Here is a 27,477-nt window from a genome sequence, read left to right as displayed (position 1 = left end):
ACCTGTATTAGAAAAAGCTAACGAGTCCCATGATTGTCAATCATTTTTCTGCTCTAATAGCACCTTTGGGATGTATGTACATATATCAAGTGCTGGAAGAGTAGCTGGAATTATTCTTCCACTAGAATTGGAACAGTTGCTAAACTATTTCAGAGATGATTTGTTTATATGTGTAGTCATTTGGGTTAAGTTCATCAAAATCTACCTGAGATGAGCAATTGTGATTCAGAATAAGGTCATAATCACTACTTACTTTCTGTCAGTCCAGAAATTCTATCAGATACTTAAAGTCCAAACTTGGAAGTAGTTTCAGATCAGCTATTATAAATGAGATAAATCTATTTGAGAGTTGGAGAATAGAGAGGAAAAAGAAAGATAGGGCTACTGACATTGTTGTAGAAATGATCAAATTGTTATATCATTCCTTGTAAGGAGAAAACAATGCCCCTCAACCTTTCCCAAATAATGTTTATTTGTTTTTTTGTTTTGTTTTGTTTTGTTGTTTTTTTGTTTTTGGGTCTGGTCGTGGGGCCTGAACTCTGGGCCTGGGCGCTGTCCCTCAGCTCTTCAGCTCAAGGCTAGCGTTCTACCACTTGAGCCACAGCACCACTTCTGGCTTTTTTCTTTTTTCTTATGTGGTGCTGAGGAATCGAACCCATGGCCTCATGCATGCAAGGCAAGCACTCTACCACTGAGCCACCTTCCCAGCCCTCCCCAACAATCTTCTCTGGAATTTTGACATCTCAATGGAAATTCACTTTGTAAATGTTGACCTGAAAAGAAACATTTGAAAATCCACAAAGCTTTGGGGGTTGGGGAGAGTGATGGGACTGGGAAATAACTGGCAACAGTGATTTTGTGAGAGTGAATTCTTTACTTTGTGTTAAATGAAATTACATCTTTATCTCAAACTTATTAGATATACGTGAAAGAAAGAATGGTCGTGCTAAAAGAAGATTTATAGTATAGTAGCTGAGCCTGGATTGTTTTGTCCTCTTAACACCTGTGATTTCCGACATGGACAACATCACAACTCAGAGAGACTCTATTGACACTTGGCCACACCCACTCCTGAGGTATTTGAGTGGATGAAACCAAGTAATTAGGTATGCAACCATAGCACAGCCCTTTTAGTCAACAGTGAAGCAAACAGGAACATTATTATAAAGACTGAATCTTGCTGCATAAAGTTCAAAAGTTCTTTCATTTAAAGCCATTGCTTTTGAGTTTTCTGTGGAAGAACATACATATTATAAAACCATACTGACATTTAATTGTTCCACATTTCATTCCAAACTGGAGGAGCAAGGTGTAAGCTTTATTGGTATGTGAAATCCATTATTTAAGTCTAGTACTATTCCACCACTGGCATCCTCCCCTATCTTTACGATAGTTCAATAAGTCTAAGCCTAGAGTGGTTCTGAAGTTCACATAGTAGGGTATTTAAAAATCAAGAATTTTTATACTTCCCTTAATATGAATTACTGAGTCCTATTCCTAAATAATATAAGGAATTAAGCACATAAGTTAACCTCTCTCTCCACAGACTTGGAACTTATACCACAGGGAAATAGACTAGATGAACACTAGGTATCTTCCAAAAAGAGCACCCAAGTTAAAAATTCTATTCCTTTCCTCTTACTGCCATACTACTCCCACTGCCCAAGAATGCTACAAATAATAAAAAAAGGGTCATATGAGTTTCAGTTCCCAGGAATATTTTGTATTTCATAAGTTTGTTAATTCTAGAATTAATATCGTAGGTTTTGTCCATTTTAATATTTTAAATAAATATGTTGAAAAGGAAGTATTCAGTTTTCAACATTAGCAAACTTTAATGACATTGAATCTTTGTTGGGTCTGTGACCTTAGAAGATAACATTAGTCTGGCTGGTTTTCTCAAAAGCAAAATAGTAGCGGAGCCTTCGGTAGGTCAGTTGGTAGAGTGGAGGACTGATCAAAAGCAAAATAGTGAGAATTAACCACTTAGTCATGCCATGGTGAAAGCTGATTTCTAAATCAGTTTCCAATGAAACATGTATTCCAGAAATGTTAGCAATATTAGACATATACTAATGTTAATGTTATATCTCAGTTAAATTAAGTTCCCAGTGAGCTATACAACATGATGCTATCTGTATACATGAAAAGACATTCTTGATTATCAGTGATTATTAATAAAAAGATAAAAAACCATTCTATTGAATAGTTTAAATAATGGAGATGATAAAGTGTTAACATTCCCCCATGCCTTCCTGTGTTGTCAGTATATTTTCTTTGCCTCAAAGGAGTTAACTAGTACCAGGCATAATTGAAGGAGTTATTTTAAATGGGCTTGGCAGGGTAGCCTTCCTTCTGAAGCAATGAGAGAGAAGGCAGTATCAACTTTGGCAGCAACAGTGCACACTAATGCCAAAAGCAACACTACTTCAGCGAATAATGCACCCTGGTACTGCTGTTCAGAGAAATACACCCTCAAACCCTTAGACTGAACTTGAACAACCTCCCCAGAGCTGCCAGAAAAGCAAGCATATCCACATACTGACAGTCAGAAAATGCACTGAGATGTTCCAGCACCTTCTTCAGTAGGTTCTTTCTGAACAACACAGCATACACATTTTCTACTGGATCTCTTCAGCAACTGACTACTTAATCAAGTGAATCCCACCCACTCCACATTGATGGAAAGAAATCATTAACTTGTTTTGAAAGTGAATAATTTTCATATGATTGCCCATTATTATCATCAACAAAGCAGTCACAAATTATGTAATCCATATTTACCCATTAGAATAATAAAGATGATGATGATGATGATAGTGATAGTAAATAACTAGGAAGATGATCTCTAATTTGTGTGCCCATTGGGAGTTTAGATATAATCTGGAATTTTAAAAAGGCATCAAATGATCTGCTTAATGATCCTTGAACAAATGTCAAGGAAACAGGTGAGAAAAAGAATTGGCTGGATACAGTGAGAAAACAGGCAAGTCAACAATAATAGCAGCCTCTAAACTTGTAAGTGTGCAGCCCCAGATGAATAAAAAATGATCTCACTGATGTGTCCTAGTGAGGCCAGGGGAAGAATAGTATTTAGGAATCTGAGGGACGGAAGTATTGAACCTTTCCTTGTGGTCTTTTGAGTATCCTCTTACGCTGACCCTCTTTCCCAAGGATTAGTACCACAATCCAGGAATTATGGAGAAAAGCGAGGGTCAAACTAAAAGGCAGTATGTGATCAGTAAGGTAATGTGCCCAGCATTTGAGAATACTGGGGAGGGATTTATTGAGTGTGTATTGACAAGATATGTTTTCCTATCCTCAACAGAATTAGATACATGGGTCAAAATGTGTAGTATTGTGAGGTGACCTAAGAAAGTAAGATACATAGACTATCAGATGATTTTTTCCTGACATAGTTTATCTGTTGTTCAAGAAAAAATGGTGTTGTGTGTGTTTAAATACACACATACCCTTTAAATATGTAGTTCTTTGAATATATAATTTCCTCAAAAACTTCTTTATTTAATTTATTTTTTCCAAGATGGATTTTGCTGCTTCCTTTATCAAAATAAGTAAACAGTTCCCCTTAGAAAAGTAATGTGACCGCTTGATGGAAGATAATCTTCTATGAATGTCAAATGTTAATGGAAACCCTCTCCCCAACTTCAACAATGTAAATATTGGAAGACGTCTGCCTACACTACATACAACCTGAACTCCTTGTGACTTCAGAATTGGGAAAGGAGCCTAAAACTGGGTGAAATGTGTTTAAAACTTGAGAGAGAAAAAAAAAACATTTAAGACGTATAGAAACGTGGCACCCAGTTTCGAATACAATTGTCAGATGTTCGTCAGCTATCAGTATGCATTTAGAAGAGTTTGAGTCAATACCCATGCTGTTCCCCAAAACCACGCTGATTTGCAGCCCAAACCCACTGACTGTTTCAGGTTTTATTTTTATTTTTATTTTTTTGCTTTCTCCCTCTGCACACAGGTCTGATGCCTAGTAGTTTCCATCTTGGCAACATTCTGCTTCTGTCAAGATATATAGAAATCTTACCTCCATGAAACTTTCCCACAAACCCCAGGACAGAACTAATTGCTTCTTCAAGTTCCAAGTACCTTTTCTTAGACCTATATTAAGAATCTAGCAGAGTGTTCATAGCTCTAGTCCCAGAGCCTGGAACAATGCCTAGTATACAGCCCATGGTCAATAAATATTGGTTGAATAAACTAATTGCATTTTAATGATTTATACACAGCCTCTCTTTCTAGGCATGCACTTCCTTAAACATATTCTATAACTAATTTGCTGAAAATGCTGAATTGGTGACTGTGAAATCCAGAAAGAATTTTATTTTATTGCCTATTCACATTCTTATGCATTATGAATCCCAGTGCGGTCCAATACCAGAAGTTTGATTTTTCATTCAATTTGAACCTCCTCCATTCCAGTCCATTGCATGATTCTGGCCTCAAAATTGAAAAGAATAAACAAGACACATGCTTTGCGCTGCACCTACCTCTGAGAATCACTATTTTTCCATTGCTAAGGATTGGATATGGGTTGGATGTGTCTTCCAGGGCTTACTATGTTGAAATTTAAACCTCACTTGAGGTGCTGAGAGGTGAAAACTTAATGTGACTACATATGTAGAAGCTGTGCCTTGGAGAGGCTTGGAAAGGAATAGATATGATTTTCAGAGTGGAGGGACCACTCCTGAATCCTGGAACTTCGAAAGAAAAGGTTGAGACTGACTACAAAAGACACACATGTAGGCAGTGTTTCCTTCCTCTAGACATGGAGTATCTAACATACCTCAGGCCTTTCACAGAAAGCTCCTCAGTAGGTGTGGTCTCTATCCATGGACATTTTTTTTTTTTTGGGTCCAGTCGTGGGCCTGAACTCTGGGTCTGGGCGCTGTCCCTCAGCTCTTCAGCTCAAGGCTAGCGCTCTACCACTTAAGCCACAGCACCACTTCTGGCTTTTTTCTTTTTGCTTATGTGGTGCTGAGGAATCGAACCCAGGGCCGCATGCATGTAAGGCAAGCGTTCTACCACTGAGCCACCTTCCCAGCCCTCCCTGGACATTTATTAAATATCTTTATTACAAACGTAGAGTGTTAATCTCAACTTGTTGCCTTCGTTGCCTTTTTAAAATTTATTTATTTTATTTATTTATTTTTTTGTGAGAATACCGTACAGAGGTGTTACAATTACATGGGCAAAATAAGGAGTACATTTCTTATCAAACATTGTTGCCTCCTCATTGTTTCTATTAATGCATTTTAAAATTCAAGAAATGATGGCAAGTGAAGATATTATCATTAGACAGAAAGTTCTATAAATGCTTCTAGTGTTTGTGATGAAATGTACCCTCAAAGACCATAGTGAAATTTGTAATGAAGTTAATGTGTTAGTTTACAAAGTTACATTAAGTCATTATGTGTAGAAAAAGAGCCAATTTAGGGGATCTCAGCTGAGAAATGCTGTTATTGAATAGTAAAATAATTGTCCACTTACACGATCCCATTTATAAAACTATTGTTTTATTTTCATGCATGCAAAGAAACTACTTGATCAAATTAATCTTCACTCCCCCTCTTAGCTCACATTTTCACAACTTGCTTACTCAACAGCACCTGCTTTACTTTCTCTTGATTCACATTTTTATTACTACATTGCTACCTTTAAGTAGTTGCAAAAAGGAGTCACCATTTAACAAAGTAGTTGACAAATATAACACATCTTGGTCAATCTCACCCTTTATTGTGTATTAGTTGTACAAATAGGTTTCACTATAGTATCTCAGATACATAGGTACTGTATTTTCATAATAACCCTGTCCATTGTTTTTCATCCCTGTCCCAGACTGCTTTTGATCAACTACTTTTATTGAGACTTTTCTTTATCAGATCTTCATACAGAGATGCAGTGTACTTAACAATTATTATCTCTCAACTGTTGTTTATTCTTCTAGCTCCCTAACCCTCTAAAGAGTCCCAACGATAGAATTATGTTTAATATGCCATATACATACATATTATTTACCTTTTATTTTTATGACATCATAGTATTTACTTGTACTTGTTACATAATTTATTTATTTTTATTTTATTTTATTTTTTTATCCCTTCGTTGGCTTTTTTGTCTAATGATTTGTTTATGAGACCTTTCTCAGAGATTCCATCATTTGATACACTCTACCTGACTACCTATCTAGTCACTTTTCAGAGATGGTAAGATGGTAATTCTGGTATTTAGCAGATATGGCATGCCTAACCCTCTACATACAAATGGTCTATTCTCCAAGTACATAGAATGAAAGTGTAGGAGGACCAGGTACCAGTCCAATGGTTTAGAATCTTTATATGAAATTCTGGTTTTTCAAAGGCTGTTTGAAATATATTAAAAGAGGAAATACATTTTAATAACGGTTGACCTATTTTTTTGTTTTTCATAATTTTCTTTTTGAGTTTGTTTTGGTTTGAGATAGAACTTAGGCCTTCGTACGTGCTAAGCAAGTGCCCTTCGTACTGACCTATATCCCTAGGCTTATAAGATTCTTTAGTAAGCAGAAGAAAGCTCAAGGCCAAGGTTCCCAGTAAAACCAAAATAATGAATTTTGTACAGTTTTAAAATTCATCAGCTTCTTCATCAAAATACATTCTCATTTTTTTTTCCAATTGCACATTTGCCAATGCTTTATTTACAAGGACTACAGTGCCTGTTTTCCCTGAGCAAATCAAGACAAGATTCAGAACTCTTATGGCTTCCTTGTAAATAGTAGCAATTATCTGATCACTTCAAGTACTATAAACAAAGGTAGCATTTCATGTCCACAACATTAGTGAACACTTCACATTTGACAAGCCAAGAGTGGCATTATGCCTAAGAATCTAGGACCATGGGAGACCTTTGGTAAGAAGAGAGTGACCTGGAGCCCATCCAGGGAAAAAACACAAGGCCTTATCTGAAAAATAGCTCGAAAGCAAAAGGGACTGAAGGTGTCATCCAAGTGATAGAGGGTCTGCTTGACAAATACAAGGCTCCAAGTTCAAATACCAGTACTGCCTCCCGCCTAACAAAATCCCACAAACACAAAACCCTTCACATTTGAAGCACGGTGCTTTTGGTAATTTTGTTTGTGCTATTGCTTGCCTAACTTTCCTTACACAGATCAGGCTATCTTCGGGTTCAGAGTTTTTCAATTAGTACAAGAGAGGGGAAAGTTTGAGGCTTTGAAGTGTTTGTTAATCCTTTATATTTATCTCTTTTCCACATTCTAAGTGCAGATTTAATTCTACAAGATCAAATCTGATTATCATGAGAATTCAACAGAGGAAAGATGCACAGGTAAGGAGCTGGGTCACTTCTGATTTGGTTGGGGTTACTGGTTCTTTGTGAAGCCGATGATTTAAAGTGAAGAACCCAAGTAGTGGTGGTGGCCTATGTCCTTGTCTGATGTGGTTTTCCATTCACAGAAAACTAAATTGGGAAATCTGCTTAGAAATCTACACAATGGAATTTGGCCTTGGAATCTCACAACATTCTTACCTTGAAATTTCCTTAGACTTTTAAGTCTTAAATTTCATGTAAGTGAGCAAAGTTCTATTTATAGGGGTAAAAATGTAGCCTATTTCTCTGTGTTGCCATTTTTACTTGAATTTAGCAATTCTAATTTTAAGTCAATTCAACGTGTAATGAGAGATGAAGTGGAAGGTACTGTATGTCCTGATTCTCACATATCTCTTTATAGTTCATTTCTTTGCCTTTTCCAGCTTCTTTTCAGAATTGAATAGCTAGCACAACTCGAGCAGCTGTGTGAGTGTTCAGATGAGCAAATGTCTTTAAACTACCAAAAGAAAATGTGTCTTTCTACTCTTCTTGTGCAGTTTGAGTAAACTGAATTAGCCTATTCATTACATGCGAATTCTCTCTGATCAGTGAAATAGCTCCTAACGAATACAACTGTAAACAATTAGGAAAAACAAGTTGTTGAAAATCTAAGCTACTTATCTACTTCAATAGCCAATGGGAACATGGGTAAAGGAATCATAATTTGTTCTTTTGCCCTAATTCGTGTCTAGGACTTTGTTTTAAAAGTCTTCACCAAAGACATGTTTTTTTCATTGTTGGAAAAAATAACATTAATGTTTACATAGAAAAAATATGAGAATATCTATGAAAATTAAAAATAATTACATCAATTTAACTTACTAGGCATAAAATATTTCATAATATCCTAATGAATACAGTACTTGAATTAGAATAGCTAACATATGAATGAGTATTTAAAAAAAACCAAAATAGACACATTTTAAATAGTCATAAGTAATAAAAGTATAAGTTAAGCCATTGAAAATTTAATAAGTTATTTATAATTATTTAGAAAATAGTTGTAATATACTTGCTATGAACTGGAAAACTATTACAAGGTAGATCTAAACAATATGTATTCATAGTGTGTTGCTTACCAATGAGTTCCACTTAAAACCAATACTTAAGGCACAATAAAAGCTAAAAAGTAGGTATGAGTACAGATAGCACTTAAATAAACAGTATTAGTACTGAAAGAAAGATTATCTTATAGTGATTACAGAGACCCGAAAGTCTTAAAACTGATATCCACTCTACATAAAAGTATTAAAATATTTCAACAGAAAAATTATATAGTTTGCCATGCACTGTGGCCAGTAGTCTTAGCTTTTCAGGAGGCTAAAATTTGAGATCAGAATTCAAAGTCAGCCAGGGCAGGAGAGTCTGTGAGACTTGTAGTTATAGTTAACCACCAAAAAGCCAAAAGTGGAGCTATAGCTCAAGTGATATTATACTAGCCTTAAGCAAAAATACTCAGAGACTGTCCAAAACACACATACATTTTATATATGTGCATATACATTTTCATGACAATAATCACTAACACTTATGAGATATGATTAAACATAGAATGCATATTCAAAGAAAGTTTGCAAACCAGGAAATTCTAAACACATCCAACAGAAAATCAGATCATGTCTATGGAAAGTCAGTTTATTAGAAATAAAACATGAAATAGATCTAAATATATAAACAATGAATGACTTCATGCTAATTAAGAGCAAATTTAAGCAGTCAGATTTTGTAAAGGTCATTGGTATGAGCAAATATAAAACGAATGGCTGTATTCAGTGTTGGTAAGAGCTAGAGATAGATATTCTGTTGCTCTCAGCACAGATACATTGGAAATATATTTTTGAAAAGCAGCATGGTAAAGACCACCAACATTCTGAAGGCGAATCACTTGTAACTCAACTTTTAGCAGGTTAGTGTATTTATTGGGTCATGTTTAGCACCTATTTATAAGTAAACAGACATCTAAGAATGTATACTTTCATGCCTGTGACAGTCATACTTACCTCTTTCGAGTGGAACAATTTCCAGCAACATAGAACACTACACAACATATGTTCATAACACATTTATAAGTATAGAACCATCTCAACAAGGTAAAAATTGCATAGTGAGATAATATAATAGAAATACCATAGCCCTCACAATAGCTTTATTGGAGATACAGTTGAAGGCAAAAGAAAGAAAAACAGTTTACTTTTACTGTATACATTATGGGAATGTTATTATGTTTTGCAATGTGAAAGTGTTACTATCATAATAAAAATCACATAAAATAGAGCAAGCATATGTAAGCAGAGGACTTGACAAAACAATGCCAAGATGTAAATAGAACATTGTATTTATAATAGAGTACTACATGATTCTATATAAATTGAAATGATGGAACTCTGGTAAAAAGTTCCACCTAGAAGAAAGAAACTCCCTTCCCAAGTCACCATGAGATGATACCTGTTTATCTTTATTTTTTAAAGTTAATCTGGCTGCCTGTTGGCGTTTCACACCTGTAATTATAACTATTCAGGAGGCTGATGTCTAAGGATTGCAGTTCAAAGCTATCTCAGGCAGAACTCTTGAGACTCTTGTTTCCAATTAACCACTAAAAAGCTGGAAGTGGAGCTGTGGCTAAAGTGGAAGAGTCCCAGCCATGAGAGAGAGAGAGAAAAAAAAAAAGCCTAAGGGACAATATCCAGTCCCTGAGTTCAAACCCCTGTCCTCGGGGAAGTAAAAGCTTTGGTCTATATTTTCCTTAAAATGGCAGCAGGTCCTGCCATTATGACACTCGGAGATCCATGTATGTATAGTTGTAGGGCTAATCATTATGCTTTGTACATATCTTAGCAATTACTGGTTCCATTATTTATCTTCCAAGGTTGCTAGTGATATTGTGGGAAATAATAAATGTGAAAATATTGTCAAAGTATACATTGGAGGTAATTATTATTGTTCAACTGTTGGCTCAAGGCACAAAAACATCATCACCATTAATAATCATGAGTTTTTAAAATTGTAGCTATTAAATTGCAATACTGTTTTTGGTTTATCAAGCTGACAAAGCTTAAAATATATATCTTAGCCACATGCAGTGTTGGGGAGGAATAAAATTGGTTGTCTCTCTTGAAGGCAACTTGGAAACATATGTTAATATGTCTTAAAAGAAACAGGACCATTGAATCAGTAATGTAGCTCAAGGAAATAATGTGTAACTATTTCAGCCCAGCATAATTATAAAGTAAAGAATTAGAAATGATATAATTCCAACTCAAGGAGCTTGTTAGGTAATTATGGTATTTCATGTAGCCATTAAAGTAATTCTATAGGTAATCATAAATTATAAACTAAGTATTATTAAATAAGATGGTAACACAAGGTATGTATGGCATAATTTTATTTTTAAAATGATACTATTAAGGTATGATAAATGGTTTAAGAGGAAATGTAATAAGTTTTAACAATATATAAATGACAAGAACATGAGTGTGTTTTATCTTCCTCATGATTCTCTGTTGTTCAGTATTTAAATTTATTTTTCAAGGGAAGAAAATGATAAATGTCACTAAGTGTCTTGAGATTTTGCTGCATGTTACTATCTTATGAAATGAGCAAGGAGAGAATGTATATTTTCACTTGTAGAGGAATAATGTAACACATGATATCTTCATGAGTCCCTTTTGTGTAAGTTTCATGTGCCCAGTAGTATTGGGTATTTATTAACTATAATTTTCAGTTTTATATTATTTTCAGTGAAACTTCTGTTTGAAAAGGAAGACATTTTTGTTTAAATAAGAACTTTTCATGTTTTAATTTGTTCTCAGTATTTTATCACAAAGACAGAAGGTATACAAAATCAAATCTATACAATTAAAAAGTATACATTTTTTTTGCCAGTCCTGGAGCTTGAACTCAGAGGCTGGGCACTGCCCTTGAGCCTTTCTGTGCTCAAGGCTAGCACTCTACCACATTGAGCCACAGCACAATGTTTTTTTTTTTTTTCTGTTGATGTGGTACTGAGGAATCGAACCCAGGGCTCATGCATGCTAGGCAAGCACTCTACTGCTAAGCCAAGTTCCAAGCCCCAAAGTTATAAATTTTGTGTCTATTTAATATCATGTGAATTGGCTAAAATTATAGACATATAGTAATCACTAGCAGGTTGGTATTGGTAGTCTGAAACATTAATTTCTTGTAGTTCAACATATAGCAAAACACATAGACATAGTGAAAGTAAACCTTACTATATATTAAGATCCTACTGATAGAGCTGCATTGTACTTATGGACTGCTTTACTGTAGTACTTGTACTACTACTTAAAGACAATTTTATGAAGAACTTATTACACACAATAACACTTATGGTAGGTCACTGGTTTTCCCAGGAATATTTAGTCTGCTATCTTCATCTACTAATGAACATTTTCCATTTCAATTCTTCATTGGAATCATCTAAGGGAATCTTATTTGGAATCCTAAACAATTATAGGACCATGCCTCATTTAATGCACACAGAATATAAAACATCCAGTGCAAGAGCCTTACAATCAATACTTTAAAAAATTCTCAAACTGCCCTAAAATTCTTGATGAATATCATCATGATAAGAATTGCTATTTCTCCCTTAAAAATAAATCATGTTAGGATAGGTCAAATAGTTTGTGAAGGTTGAAATATCCAGTAAATTGGGTATATCTTCCTTCCAAGTAAGCACACAGGGACAAAACCAATAACAGCTCTATAATAAGAAGTATGAAAGTAAGATTTACTATGAGACAGGATGTTTGCATTCTACATATAAATAAATACAGAAACACTTCTTCAAATTAGTCATTTGATTTCAAAGAAGAATAAACTGAAGTTTAATCAAGCTAAATACCTTACCCATAGCCAAATACAATAACCAAAAAGGCAACAATGATTGATTGACTTCTTTCTTCTTGACAAGATGTTTCTTTGTAAGCAGTAATATCATGTTTTAACCATTCACATGTGACTGGAAGTTGTGCCTAAACAGACACTAGATGTATGAAATTTAGTGCCTGAAATACAGTCAAGTCACTCACCCATCTAAGTTCTTGCATTAAGATATATGCAAAACACTGGAAAATATGAAAAGGACATTTTCACAGAGGAATTATACAGATATCCTGGCCAGAGAGAAAAATCAGAGCCCAATATGACACTTCAACCCAAGATTATACTTCAATAACTAGAGGAAGATAAAATTTAGAATGCCAGAAAAGTCAAGGAAGTTAGATCTTGCTGAGGGTAGGAAGATAAATCAGTTTTCTTGGTGCCCAATTTTCCTCAGGAAAACATTCTCAGAATGAGAAATGACTCCAGGGCAAAGACAAGAATCCTGGTGGAGGGGTAAAATACTCTATTGAGTCTTATCAATATCTTAGCATGTGCTTTTTAGGCATTACCCCTTAAATTGTAATGATTCAAAGACATTTAAGTGTATTTTACCACAGCAACAAACTACACACAAGATACAAAATGCACTCTGTTTAATACAGAGAGTTAGAATTTGATACACCTACAGAGGTTTTAGAGAAGTTATATCCATTTACACCTAATGTGACAGAAATAGTATACAAAGAAAAGAAGCATAGGTACTCAATACCATGGTTGGTGAGTAAACTATAAAAACGATCAGGTACAAACCTAGAGTACATTTTATATAGAGGGAAGGCTGGCCTGGAAAATGAAATCAATAGCACAAAGAGTAGAGCCACAGACTGAGAAAGATTATTCATAGACAGCATAGCTGGTCTCTAATCAAGGAACTAAAATAGAAACAAACTAGTGTCCTCTCGGTACATCTAGATAGCTCTGTAAAGAAGGGACTCTTTCACACATTGCTGCTCATGAATCCAATCATGAAGTGAACATAATGCTTACTTAGTATCTCATGGGCATTTTCTTTTTTAGTGCTGAGATTGAACGTGGGTATTACTCATGCCAGACAAGTACTTTACCAATAAACTACATTCTCAGCCCTGTTTCTTTCAGGCTGACCTTAAACCTACAATGATCCTGTCTCTGTTGGTATTACTGGTGTGCACCACTTGTCATACCTCATTCACTTTTTGTAACTGAGACTGCTAAGAGAATAGAAAGTGGAGGAAAATGATGGAAAGTCAGATGATTCAAGATGGAGAAGGTGTGTTCCTGAGAACTTGTTTGTGAGCATGTGTGACGTTCCCTCAATATCAGAGGAGGGCAATGTATTTTGAAATGAGATCCTGCTCTTAGTAATTTTTACATCAAAACAGTAAAATGTCTTGGATAGGGTGGCATCTGCCTATAATTCTAGCACCCTGGAGGTTCAAGCAGAAGGACTGGGAATTCACAGCCTGGGCTATATTAAAAACCTCTAACTAAAATGAAAGGAAACTGCAAAATGTTGATATTGTATGTTAAAGTAGCATATTCAATAAGAAGTAGTCGGTATTGCATATTCAACTTATCATTATGATATGCATAGGCTACAGAGGCATGAATTACTTTGTGATATATGTCTTCAAATTGACCATATAGGAAGACTCTAGAGACAGACCTTTTTCCCCCCATTCTTTAGCATATGCTAACGTGAGATAAGCACAAGAGTTTGGATGAGTATGAAATCCATGTGCATACAACCCACATCATTCCCAACATCTTGGGTGATGAAATTCCAATGTTGACCAAACTACATTTTCTATTTTCTTTGACTTCTACAATTTTTTTTTTGTTGGTCGTGAGCCCTGAACTCTGGGCCTGGGCACTGTCCCTCAGTTCTTCAGCTCAAGGCTAGCACTCTAATGTTTGTGCCACAGCACCACTTCCAGCTTTTTCTGTTTATGTGGTGCTGAGGAATCGAACCCAGGGCCTCATGCATACAAGGCAAGCACTCTACCACTAAGCCACAGTCCCAGCTCTGACTTCTACAATTTTTTTCATTATGGGTTTCCTGGTGCACTTATCTAATGATGAAAAGTTAGCAATGTCACATAGCAGTGGAAAACAAAATCTGTGACACCTATCTCACAGTCCTGCAGTCCTGTGGTTGGCTGGGCTGATCTTTCTCAGGACTCATGAGCATTTGACGTAGGTATAAACCAATGACACATAAGGACCTAAAGTCTTCGCTGAGACACTAGGAAATCTGGATCTTTCTCTTTCTCAGGTATTATCAGAGCCTTTTCTCTCTATATGGATCATGAATTTTGCATAGCCTCCTAACCTAGTATTTCTGGGTTTCCCAAAAGGACAAAAGTAAAAGCTACTGAACCATCTTAAAGATTAATTCCAGCATTGGTTTCATAATATGTACTATTTTTTTATAAAGAACATGCCATTTTTTTTCAAAGAGGGCCTTCTGGGTATTTCTTTTTTTAAAAACCTTTTTATTGTAAAAATGCTGTACAGAGGGATTACAGTTACATGAGCAAGGTAATAAGTACATTTCCTGTTTAGCATTGGTGCCTCCTCCTTTGTTTCCCCCTACCATCCCTTCCCTCCCACCTCCCTAACTGCCCCCCAACCCCCGCTGAAGTTGTAAAGTTCATTTTCAACATAGTGTTTTGTACATCTCATTGTTACAATGGGTCAACCTGTACCCTTAATTAAGCATCTTGTTTTTTTTTTCCCTTCCCCTCCCAGAATTAGAGAAGTATGTATACAAGATGTAGGGCATTGACATCAAATACAGTGAAAACATGGGTTAAACCATGGGAAAGGAACATACAATGAAACAAAAAAATCACATGGTACATTATAAATATGTTAGACACAATAGCAAGAAAGAAAAAAGATATTTGTGTTCCTATCTTCGGGTTCATTTCACTTAATGTCATCTTATATGGGCTTATGTACATAGTTTTTGGCCTTTTCTGCTTGTCCTACACATATACTAGTTTCTTTGGGTCTGGCTTACTTCACTTAATATAATATTTTCTAAGTCTTTCCATCTCTTAACAAATGGGGCAATGTCATTCTTTCTGATTGCCTCTGGATATCTCATACATATATATTCTGTAGCTTAGTCAGATTGGTCCCCTTGCCTACTTTCAATTTTCCAAACCCCTGAGTCCTGTGATTCAAGTTTCCAGTGAGTTATACTTTGCCATCCTCAATCACAGGTGCCAAGTATTCTGTTATTGTATACACTCTAACATTCTCTTTTCTTCCACCCCCCAATTATCTCAAGCATTTTCCACACATACATACAATCCTGCATGTGTTTGTTTGTATGTTAATCTTTTAGGTTTAGCATCCACATAGGAGCCTGGCTTACTTCCTTGAATATGATGATGTACAGAACTGCAGATCCATCTACTTGTCTAAAAATGACATAGTTGCCAAAAGGCAACTATGCTCAACATCTCTGGCCATAAAGGAAATGCAAATAAAAATAACTTTTTAATTATATATCACTGTAGTTAGAATAGCTGTTATCAAGAACAGAAATGATATCAAGTGCTGACTATGATGTGAGGAAAAAAGAACCCGATTTTACTCTTGTAAACTAGTGCTACCACTATGGAAATCAATATGGATGATCCTCACACACACACACAAAAACCAACTAAAAATAGAGATATAAAATTCCAGAAATACCTCTTTGGGGCATTTATCTGAAGGAACGTGATCTCATTAATAAAATAGAGGCAGTTGCACACCTATGTTTGTTACAGCACTATTTATAATAGCCACACTATACAAACAGCCCAGATGCACTACAACTAATGAACTGGTGGGAAAAAATACAATGGAGCATTTAATCAAGAAACATTTCACTACAAATAAGAATTCCATTTTGTGAATTAAGAAGGTCAGGAAAGATTTCCTTCAGAAGGTAAGCTAGAACTGATCAGAGACATGTGAGTCATGACATTACCCAACGCTTTTTAAAAATTTTTATTTTATGGTAAAGATGCCATACAAAGGGGTTACAGTTACAAGAGTAAGGAAGTGAGCACATTACTTGTCAATCATCGTTACCCCTTCCCTCGTTGTTGTCCCACTACCCCTTCCCTTCCCCATCTCCCACACTCCTCCCTGCCCCATCTCACCTCCCCCCAACTTGTAAAGTTCATTTCCAATATACTGTCCTGTGGGTGTCCTTGTTGCAATGGGTCATCCTGTGTCCTTGTTTCAGCAGTTTGTTATTCCCCTTTCCCTCCCCAGATTAGACAAATGTATATACAAGATGCAGGGTACCAAAATCAAGTACAGTGACAACAGGGGATTTGCCATAGGGGGAAAGAACATACAAAGGAAACAAAAAGCAAATCGCATAGTACATGTAAAACAATAACTATAAAGACAGACCTCTTGTGTCCATATCTTGGGGGTCATTTCACTTAGCATCATCTTATATGGTCATATGTACATGGCTTTTGAGCTTTTCAGCTCATCTGATAAGTTTGTCCTATTTGTCTACTAATTATTGCAAATAAGGGAAACCATGGGACCTAAATTTCTTTGAGACTGGGTTACTTCACTTAATACTATTTTTTCCAAATCTTTCCATTTCCTAACAAATGGGGTGGTGCCATTTTTTCTGATGGAAGCATAGAACTCCATTTTATATCTATCTATCTATCTATCTATCTATCTATCTATCTATCTATCTATCTATCTATCTATCTATCTATCTATCTATCTATGTGTGTGTGTCTATATAGGTAGATATCTATATCTATCTATATCTATATCTATATCTATCTATATATATATATATATATATCACATTTTCTTGATCCACTCATCTACTGTGGGGCATGGTGTTGATTCCATTTATTAGCTATGGTGAATAATGCTGCAGTAAACATAGTTGTGCTGGTGGCTTTAGTATGGCCTTGTTTGTGATCATTTGGGTAAATGCCCAAAAGTGGGATTGCTGGGTCATAGGGGAGCTCTATGTAGAGTCTTTTGTGGAAACTCCATACAGCTTTCCAAAGTGGTTGGACAAGTTTACACTCCCACCAACAGTGCAGTAGGGTTCCCTTTTTGCCACATCCCATCTAATATCTGACATTATTAGATTTTTTGATTATAGCCATTCTAACTGTGGTGAGGTGGAATCTCAATGTTGTTAAATCTGCAGACTGGGAGAAAATCTTTATTAGCTATAGAACAGACAAGGTCCTCATATCTAAAATATACTTAGAACTCAAAAAAATTAAAACCTCCAAAAACAAATCCTCAAAGCAACAACCGCCCCATCAACAAGTGGGCTAAAGACTTAAAGAGAGACTTCTCTGAAGAGGAAATAAGAATGGCCAATAGACACATGAAGAAACGCTCAACTTCTCTGGCCATAAAAGAAATAGCCAAGTCTTTTATGGGAACTTGGCTGCATTGAGAAATACTGTGGGAGCAATGACTGCTAAGCATTGTTAAAGCACTGTTAAATCCTAGCAAAACATTGTTGACAATAAGCCTTTTCTGTAAGCATCCCTTTTAATGTTTATTTTTTCCCTTTAATTGAGATCAGACATTGGAGTCCCAGAAAACTTGACCCCCTAACTGACTGTAGGTAGGCCCCTTCTAGACACCCAGCTACATTCAGCAGAGGGCTAGCAGCCAAGCTGCTGGCTGAACTACCCCAATGCGAAGCAGGCTGCTTTGAATGTTCCAGTGATGACTTGAGGAAGCCACACTGCAAACACAGCTGCTGGCTGCTAAACAGCTCCAGATCCAGAAAGTACTTGATGACTGTTTCTAAAACATTATACGGGGCCTCTCTACTATCACAGCCATCAATGAATTAGTGCAAAACCCTTTGCTACAAAAACCCTTAATTTTGCTTCTAAAAGTTACCTACTAGACCCTCCTTTGAGGTGATTTTGCTAACATGGTAAGCCAGCCAGGGGGATACCTCCTGTGCTGACACCCACTACTACAACATTACTTCTAACAAAAGGCTCCTCCTAGACTGTCTTCTTGTTCACCTCCTTTTCATTTTATTATAGGTAGTGCCGGCCGAGCAGGTAACAAAGAGAGCTCAGCATAACATGTAACACTGGAAGTAGAGGCAGAAGGTAGGCAGAGATGGCAGAAAGCAAAGTGGGCAGAAATGGCCAAGGATGGTGGAAGTACAGAAAAGGCTGTGAAGAGTCCAAGGTGAGTGACTGTGGAGTCTGTTTGTTGGAAAATTTCCAGGGAGTTGCTAAGCTTTAAGGAGTGAGGAATCCAAAACTCTGGGTTCAAGACCTATAACACTAAGGCCAAGGGTTCTGATCCTCAAAGCTCCAAAGCGATGACACCAGCCACTACAGTTTTGTGGGTTCCAGTACACAAGCCTTAGAAGTTGTGAGTCTAGCTGGCGTTGACTGTTGCTGTGGCAAGCTACTGCTGAAACCCAAGTATTACATTAGCACGAGTGCTGGGCCACTGACAAAGCCCAGAGCAATGAGCTGAAACCTGAACACCTAGAATCATGCAAGCCCAGGCTCCAAAGGACAGAGTCACAGTTTTCAGGGTTTGAAGCCTTAATCCATTGAGTTTGTCAAGCTAGCCCGTAAGCCTTTGGCACTGAAGGGCCCAGACAATTCCAGGACTAGTAGAGCTCCTTCTATTAATTTCTGAATAAAATGTAAAGAACCCTGTCAGCTATTTAGCAACAAGTGATTTTTTTAAATGTACAAGACTAGGAGAAGCAATACAGCAAAAGGCCAAATAAAGTACAAATATTATTTATAATAAGCATTAAATTCAGAAAAGGCCAGAGAGGCTATATTGGGGCTAGAGTGAAGGAGATAGCAGCTCAGCTTTGACATCTTTTGAAGCCATGGGAAGAGAGTTAAATCTCTGCCAAGAAGAAAAGTGCTAGGATAGAACTTGGAGTTGGCGAGGATCTCTCTGGTTGCCAGAGGCAGGGGAGGGGGGAGGGGGGAGCGAGGTTGTGTTAGCATGATGAGTGCATTGGAGGAGTTTACCTCACCTCTTCCAAGGGGGACATGAGCTATTCTTCTGTCTCTTATATTTTAAAATTACTGGCCCTCCCAGAATTGCTTTCACTTTTTTTTCTAATCAATTTTGTGACTCTCATTTATTTGTATCACCCAAATAAAAGAGGTTCTGGATCCAAAACAACTCAAAGGAAAAGATGATCGAAGCTAACTAAACACAGGAAAAATTATCCAAAAAGGCACAGAAAACAAGGTCCTGACTAACTTATCTTTGTCTGCATGTATAGTCCTTTTCAAAAGACCTTACCTTTACTATGAGTCCTCTTCCAATCATCAATAAGACAGTGAGGTCTTGTGTATTTATTTATTTTTTGGTTGGTCCTGAGGCGTGAACTCTGGGTTTGGGCACTGTCCTTCAGCTCTTCAGTTCAAGGCGATCACTCTACAGCTTGAGCCACAGCGCCACTTCTCACGGAGTTTCCTGGCCCGGATGTTTGAACTGTGATCCTCAGATCTCAGCTGCCCGAGTAGCTAGGATTACAGGAGTGAGCCACCAGTGTTCGGCTGAGGTTTTATTTATTTATTTATTAGAATTGAAACTCAAGCCTTAATAATACTATCAACTTTGTTTCTTTGTCACTTAATATAATTTTTTTCAAGTCTTTCCACTTTCTAACAAATGGAGCAATGTCATTCTGATGGAGGAATTCCATTGTATATATACACCACATTTTCTTGATCCATTCATTTTTGAGGGGCATCTGGGTTGGTTCCATATCTTAGCTATGGTAAATAATGCTGCAATGAACAAAGTTGTGCTGGTAGCTTTAGTATGGTCTTGTTTGTGATCCTTTGGGTAAATGCCCAAATGTGGATTGCTGGGTCCTAGGGGAGCTCTACGTGGAGTCTTTTGAGGAACCTCCATACTGCTTTCTAAGTTTCTTATGGTTTCCCTTATTTGCAATAACTAGTATATGTCTAGTCCCAGACATATACTAGTCATGTACATATGACCAGATAAGATGATAAGTGAAACAAAACCCAAGATAGGGACACAAGTGGTTTTGTTCTTTCTTGCTATTGTTTCTAACTTATTGATAAGGTACCATGTGATTTTTTTTTGTTGCTTTGTATGGTCCTCCTGTATTACCCCTGTATTACCCCCGTTTTCACTGTATTTGATGTCAGTATAATTTGGGGAGGGGAAGGGAAAAAACTGAATCTTTAAATAGGGATACAGGTTGACCCATTGTAACAATGAGATGTATAAGACAGTGTTAAACAACAAACTTTCCAATTTAGGTGGGGGGTGGGGGATTGGGGGAGATAGGGGAGTGTAGTTGTGGAAGTGGGAGTAAGGGGATGGTAGGGGAAAAACAAAGGAGGAGGCGACAATGCTTGATAAGAAATGAACTCATTACCTTCCTCATGTAACTGTAACCTCTCTGAACAGTATTTTCACAATAAAAATATAAAAAAGTACTCTCAACTTATCTATACTTCCAAACTAAAGTATTGCTTGATGTGAAGCATGACACAGATCTAACTTCAAATCCTCATTCTGCTGGGTATACATAAATCATTTCATAAATTTTCCAAGCTTCAGTATTTTTATTTAATAATAGAATAGAAAGGCTATGAGTACAGACCTAAGGTGTTGTAATAAGCCAGTGAGATGATGTGTGCAAAGTCATAGCCCAGTACAGTAGACCCTAGTGATTAAGAAATACAATTTTGAAGCTAAATAAATCTTGGCTCAATTCCCAGTTCTGCCATTTATTCAATGTATGGCCTTCAGCAAATTCTTTGCTATGTTGAAGCATCAATTTTTATCTTGTTTGTAAAATATGCATAAACCTATTACTTTATAATGTTTTTTATGAGCATGACTTGACAACAGCCATACAAAGAACTTAATAGGTTATCTGGCATGGAACTAACTGATAATAACATTAGCAAAATTATTGACACCCAATAAATTCAAAACACTAATTCTTTTGTTCTTCACTAGGACTTTTCTTCCACATGCTTTCTTCTTTTCATAAATGATACTAATTTCTCTTGTGTGCTCTGAAGTCTCTTCTCTTTCTGTCATGGACTTTTCTGCTAGAGCTGGCTATGAACTGCAATCCTCAGATTTTAGCCTCCTGAGTAGCTAGAATTACAGACATGAGCCCTTAGTACTGGAGTCATGAGACTCTTAGCTCCAATGAACCATTAGGAAACCGGAAATGGTGAAGTGACTCAAAAAACTAGAACACTAGCCTTGAGCAAAAATAGCTCAAGGACAGCTCCCAGGCCCTGAGTTCAAGCCCAATGACAAATGAAAGAAAGAAAAAAAAGAAAGAGAAAGGAAGGAAGGAAGGAAGGAAGGAAGGAAGGAAGGAAGGAAGGAAGGAAGGAAGGAAGGAGAAAGTTGCTGAGTGAGGATGACTCATCTCTGTAATCCTAGGTACTCAGAAGGCAGAGATCTGATGATCTCAATTCAAAGCCATCTGAAGAAGAGAGAGTCTCTTTTGTCTTATCTCCAATTAATCAGCAAAAATGAAAGGCTGAAAGAATGGTTAAAGTGGTAGAGCACTGTGAGGAAAAAAAGTCAAATTATAGCCCAAGGTACTGGTCACATCTCTCTCTCTCTCTCTCTCTCTCTCTCTCTCTCTCTCTCTCTCTCTCTCTCTCTCTCTCTCTCTCTCTCTCTCTCTCTCTCTCTCTCTCTCTCTCTCTCACACACACACACACACACACACACACACACACACACATACACACACACAAGTCAGAAATGTTATTTGTAATTTTTAAGGATACAGAGAAAGAACTCACAATTTAAAAATATTGAACTGATTTATTTCTTCCTATAAGGGGATAGTTTTATGAATCTCCATACTTCCTCTCTCCTTACTGGACACACACACAAACTTAGACATCCACACTTGCTAACACAAATGACCTCCTGAATGCCTATTAACCATGAAATGGACATAATTTTATTTTGTATGGAGTTGGTAATACCTTGCATTTACTCCATGTTCGTATTACTATTATTTTATATTATAAAATAACATTCTGATCATATCTATATACTTTCAGTTTTGTACCTAAGTATTCCAATGGTAAAACAAACTGTTGTATGAAATTTAAATACAATATAAGTATGAACTATGTCTCCCTTTCTTCTTATTCCCTATATAAAGAATAGAAGAGACATTTTGCAATACTGAGCACATTTTCCTTTTAGCAGGAATGAACAGCTGTTCTTATATATGGTTGCCAGAAGGAGACTCTCAGAGGACTTTGGCTTACTGGTAGGATTGGTAGAAACTACGAGGGAATTATTAAAATATTTAAAATGCATAGTCAGGAAATTATTACTTTCCGTTCCACAAGGTGAATGGTAATTACACTGTCAACATTTACCATGAGAACTTGTTAGCTCAGTTTTGAAATTCTGTTACTCATGTAGTCCTGTTATATGTTTTTATCTCAAGTATTGTGCTAATGTACCTAATTGCTTGAATAATATTTAAATTCATGGAATAAGCCAATCTTTTCATAGTAGAAGTAGAATTCTATTGGCTTTTAAAAGTTTATGTGTGTATACTTACACTCAAGCTTAAGAGCCTAAAGCACAGAAAACAACATACCATGTGTGTCTTTCAGGAATGAAATAACCAATACTTTATATAGTATTTTCAAATACAGCAATTTCCACTAGTAATTGGAAAACAGCCATCTTTTCCCTCCTAAATTGTGCTAGCCACATTTTGAGGGACTCCATCACACCTTATGAGTTACTGAAGCCAAGAGAGAACCTTTACTATGAATGGTATTTAAATAATGTGATTAGATGATTAAGTGCAATGTTAAAGTTATGCAGTTCTGCTCAAGGTATTAAAATTAATTTTACTTATTGTCCACACAAAACAGAAACTTCATTCAGCTCAGGTCCCTGACCTTCAGAATGAATAATAAAAGGGGGGGGTAAGTTTACCTTATAAAGAAAAATTCTGCTAGTTACCATTATCCTAGTACTGTTTCTAACACTAAAGTAGTTTCTTGTGTAATGATATTAATGATGTTGGATGCTATCACTGTGGTGCCAAATTGTCATGTTATTATTTTAATAAGCATGTTTAATAATCACAGTGTAAGAATAATTAGTTTCCTTTTATAGGTTAGGAAATTCTTACAGTTTCCTTCAGTTCTATGACCAAAATCTATCCAAGGTCATCATTCAGAGTTCAGAAAGGGGCTTTAGTTCAGCTAATTTCCAATCAAATCAGTTCCCAACTATACTATACAGTCTCTTCTTTAAGAACTCTTTAGCAAACTTAATTAAATACATAACTGTAAGCAGGACAATGTCTGCCTCAGCTTGGCATTTTTAGCTATTTATAAAAGATGCATAATATGATAGTTTAAACCTACTGACGTATTTCATGTAACATGATTACTTTTTTATGGGTGTGCCAGTCTTGGAGCTTGAATTCAAGGCCTCGGTGCTGTCCCTTAGTTTTTCCAATCAAATCTAGGGCTTTACCACTTAAATCACAACTTCACTTCCAATTTTCTGGTGGTTTATGGAGATAAGACTGTCACAGACTTCCCTGCCCAGGCTGGCTTTGAACTGTGATCCTTAGATCTCAGCCTTCTGGGTAGCTAGGTTTATAGGTATGAGCCAACAACACCCATCTTGAGCTTTTAATACTCTTAATGAAGAGCAAGTGATAAGAATGACATTTCTGGTTAAATTTAGGGCATTCTGATCTTTTGAACATCATAATGCTGGGGACAGTTGCTATTCAGGCTTATTCATAACCTGATTCATTGTATTCACTTCATTCATTTGTTTGTTAGTTCATAAAATACATATTGATTTCATGAGATAAATGCTGACCTATGTATTTTAAGGATACATATGCCTCATAAACATGTATAGTCCAGTAAAGAAAAATAAATAAATAGGTACATGAATGGGACATCTTTCTCTCTATGGTAAATATTGAAAGGGTGATAGAAGGGGGACTGTTTAGTTGGAGAAGGAAAGAAAGGCATCTTCTGACAAGATTCAAGTGTATAAATCCTTGAAGGTTTCACAAAGGCAAGCCATGGATATCATGGATGTAAGAGAAAACCCAGATGGAAGAGAATAATATTATACAAGTAAAAACATACCAGAGATGGAAATGACTTGAGATTAATGAGTAAGGTAAAGAATGCTTTGAAAGCTGGGTGCCAGTGGCTCATAATTGTAATCCTAGATACTCGAGAGGCTGAGAGCTGATGATCCAGTTCAAAGCCATCCTGAGCATCTCCAATTAGCCACCTAAAAAAAAGAGAAGATAAAGGAAAGCCAGAAGTGGAGCTATGGCTCAAGTGATAGAACATTAGCCTTCAGCAAAAATGCCCAAGCCCAAGGATAGTAGCCTTGTTATCTGAGAGAGAGAGAGAGAGAGAGAGAGAGAGAGAGAGAGAGAGAGAGAGAGAGAGAGAGAGAGAGAGAGAGAGAGAGAGAGAGAGAGAGAGAGGAGAAAGAGGAGAAAGAGAGAAGAGAGAGAAAGAAAAAAGAAAGAAAAAGGAAGAAAAAGGAAGAAAGAAGAAAAAGGAAGGAAGGAAGGAAGAAAAAGAAAGAAAGAAAGAAAGAAGAAAAAGAAAGAAAGAAAAGAGAAAGAAAATTGAGTTTGTATTGGAAAGAGAAGCAACTACTTTACATATGTCATGAAAAAAGTCAGGTGGGTGATTCAGAGAAGTAAAGAAAATAGAAAATATGAAAGTCGACCAAGTGAGAAGTTATAGTGATAGAAACTCAGAGAATAGGGTGGTGAAATGTTTTTAATATAGAATTCAATTTTATATAAAGAATAAAGCACTGGGACAGTTAGACAGACATGTTATTTTAATGTCCTGTACAAGCATTTGAAGTTCAAAACAAAATCCATATATAAAATAAAGAGAAAAAAATTCAGTGATTCATAGAAAAATTGAAAATGTTGCCTTTTAGTTTTTTGCCAGTCTGGGGATTGAGTTTTGGGCTTGGGTGCTGTCCCTGAGCTTTTTAAATCAAGGCAAGCTAATCAAGGCTACCACTTGAGCCACAATTCTACTTTCAGCTTTTTGAGGTTAATGGGGGATAAGAGTCACACAAACCCTCCTACCTGGGCTGGGTTCAAACAATGATTCTTAGATCTCAGCCTACTAAGTGGCTAGGATTACAGGTGTGCACCCCCAGCACCTGGCAAGTGTTGCCTTTTCTTAAGTTGAATAATTGTAAGGAAAAATTTGCATTGGACTAATTGTTAATGATCAGCAGACAAATAGATTTTAAAAGTGGATATTAATTAATTGATAAATTGATAAGTTGGTGAATCCAACTGGATTAGCGTATTATTTTATACCCAGCAAATGACTTTTTCCAAACAGTGCATCACTATTTTGTGGTCAGGGGTTACATAAATGGTATTGTTTCGTAATACTTGTTGTGAGTGACTGCTTCACCTTTGTGATACACACTTTCTTTTAAAGATTGAATAAGCAATCTTGGGCTACAGAGAATCTAATTGAGCAGAATGCTAATGTAGCTCCTAATTTGTTTCATGAAGTTCTTTATGAAAAATATTAATCAGTCACAGACAAGTACATTTGCCCGAAGTTTTTAGAAATCTTCTTATAATATAGAATAATTATAGAATATTATATATTTTAGAAATATTATATATCTATATAAAATATAAAAGCCATCATTTACAATAGATAACAATAGGAGAAATTCTAGAAGTTTTTAGAAACCTTTTTATAATATAGAATAATTATATTATAAAATATTATATATTGTATAAATATTATATATCTATATAAAATATGAAAGCCATCATTTACAATAGATAACAATAGGAGAAATTCTAGAATGTTGCAAAAATGTTACACAAAAAGTCAAAGCAATATTTTTTATTTGTTTTTCCTGGACCTTGAACTCAGGGTCTTGGCACTGTCCCTGAGCTTCTTTCTGGTCAAGGGAAGTGCTCTACCACTTGAGCCACAGCACCACTTCCAGCGTTGTCTGAGTAGTTTATTGGAAAATAAGAGTCTTATGGACTTACCTGTCCAGGCTGTCTTCAAACTCTGATCCTCAGACCTCAGCTTCCAGAAGTATGAGCCACTGGTGCCAGGCTCAAAGTAATACTTAACCAATACTTTTAAAAAGCCTATAATTCTTCAACCTTGGTATGCTTACCTGCAAAAATATACCTAACTTTCTATTCCTGAGTTAATATAAAGATTAAGTGAGATGATAGTGTTCAGACATGTAAAGATATTTTCAAAGTGTAGAAATGCCTAAGATAGTGTGTTGGGATAATGCATTAGGTTTTTACCAACTCTTTGACCTTGAAAAGGCAAAGTATATTTCTGTATTATCTTATTATTTTACTTTGTGACGTGACCTCAACTCATCTGTTTGCAGTGGAAAGAAAACACTGCAGACAACCAACTTTGTTTTCCTCCTGAATTATATCTGTTTCAATATTTCTGATAAATTGATAGTTATCATATTTTACTGGGTGCTTTGTATTTCACCAAACTTTCATAGCCCTGTGATTTATTGAAATGAACAGACTTCTCAAGAGAATATTTCATTTGAAATATTTTCACAGAAAAATAAATTCTATGGATGGCTGTGGGGCATAGAGGAAAAGATGATGGAACATGCTGACACATAGCATTTCTCTAACAGTGTTGCCTTCCATGCTTCTGTAGGAACTCCTGATAATGTCAGCAAGAAAAGCAGATGATGAACAGCACGATGAAAGCACAACCAGAATAAACAGTTCCTGCTTAGACTTAAGGTTCTTGGTCTATACATATGACCTATGCTCTCAGAAGCTGCCACACTGCAGTTGCATTCTATTGGCAAATGCTTAGTGGCTTCTAATCATGCAAAATGTTCTAATGGAAATTGTTCCTCCTGCCTGTTGCTCTGTTCACTTCCTTAGACTCTTCCAATCCCCATTCATTGCTTCTTACTAGCCACTTAGGTATCATATGGTTCTTTGTTCTGACCATTTAAAACTGTTTCTCACTGAGTCTTATATCACTTAACATTTATGCATCAAGGCTGCTGCTTTTTCCACTCCTTCCTCCTTCCTTCTCCTCTTCCACCCCCTCCTCTTCCTCTTTTTCCTCTTTCTCT

General features: G+C 36.3%; 1 protein-coding gene across 5 annotated transcripts in view; it reads right to left on the bottom strand.

Annotated features, from left to right (window-relative positions):
- Lrrc4c (leucine rich repeat containing 4C) overlaps window positions 1–27,477 on the bottom strand; it is a 1,099,028-nt gene that overhangs the window by 352,447 nt on the left and 719,104 nt on the right. The gene's annotated exons all lie outside the window — the stretch shown is intronic.

Source organism: Dipodomys merriami, unplaced genomic scaffold (genome assembly GCF_024711535.1).
Source record: "Dipodomys merriami isolate MVZ:Mamm:240054 unplaced genomic scaffold, mDipMer1.0.p SCAF_21, whole genome shotgun sequence".
NCBI lineage: Eukaryota > Metazoa > Chordata > Mammalia > Rodentia > Heteromyidae > Dipodomys > Dipodomys merriami.
This window is presented reverse-complemented; position numbering and strand designations above follow the sequence as displayed.